The 913-nt window shown below is 42.2% G+C and overlaps 1 non-coding gene across 1 annotated transcript; it reads left to right on the top strand.

Annotated features, from left to right (window-relative positions):
* The first annotated feature begins 471 nt into the window (after positions 1-471).
* Positions 472-545, top strand: trnan-guu (transfer RNA asparagine (anticodon GUU)). Its single transcript has one exon. It is a non-coding gene; the product is annotated as a tRNA-Asn (tRNA).
* Positions 546-913: the final 368 nt, after the last annotated feature.

The following is a 913-nucleotide window of genomic DNA, read 5'->3' as shown; positions in this document are numbered from 1 at the left end:
TCTTTGTAGTGTATTCAATTGAATATAGGTTGAAAAGGTTTTTATTTACATTTTACACAATTTCCCAACTTCAACCAAATCCGGTTTGTACAATTATTCAGGTTTGTCAACTCTGCCTGTGAATCGGAACAAAACAAATGGCTATACTTGCTGGAGAGCAGGGGTCAGCGCGTTTGGATGTTGTGTGAATTGGCCTTAACCAATTTTAGAGGAACACCCAAAATTCAGATTCATTGCTTCGTTTGCATGTTTGGCTCTTAATTAAAAGGCTAGTGGTTGTTGCCCATGCTGTAACATCTCTTTGTTTTGGCATCAGAACTTTGGCTTTGGATCTAGTGAGCAAGTAACCGTGCATTGTTCTTTACAAGCTTCTGTGAATCAGAAAATGTATGAGTTTAATATCATGTGGTTTGCCAGTGGACAGTGCCAGATGACTATCCTATGATAGCTGAATCACAGTGCGAGCAGCAAGTCTCTGTGGCGCAACTGGTTAGCGCATTCGGCTGTTAACTGAAAGGTTGGTGGTTCAAACCCACCCGGGGACGCTTGTGTTTACTGATGCCAGTGATTGATCTTTGGATCACAGAGTCATAGCTCATAGTTTACATGTTTGGCTCTTAAACAAAAGTTTTGGTGGTTGTTGCCCATCTTGTAACATCTCTCTGTTTTGACATCAGAGCTTTGGATCTAATGGGCAGGTAACCGTTCATTGTTCTTTACAGGCGGCTTCTGTGAATTATAAAATTTACATGAGTTGAATATCATGCGGTTTGCCATTGGATATTGTCAGATCACTATCCTTTAAAAGCTGACTCAAACACCCTCCGTCTCACCCAAGTCTCTGTGGCGCAACATGTTAGTGCGCTCGGCTGTTAACTGAAAGTTTGATGGTTTGAGCCCACCCCGGGCTGCT

This window comes from Syngnathus typhle, linkage group LG21 (genome assembly GCF_033458585.1).
Source record: "Syngnathus typhle isolate RoL2023-S1 ecotype Sweden linkage group LG21, RoL_Styp_1.0, whole genome shotgun sequence".
Lineage (NCBI taxonomy): Eukaryota > Metazoa > Chordata > Actinopteri > Syngnathiformes > Syngnathidae > Syngnathus > Syngnathus typhle.
This window is presented reverse-complemented; position numbering and strand designations above follow the sequence as displayed.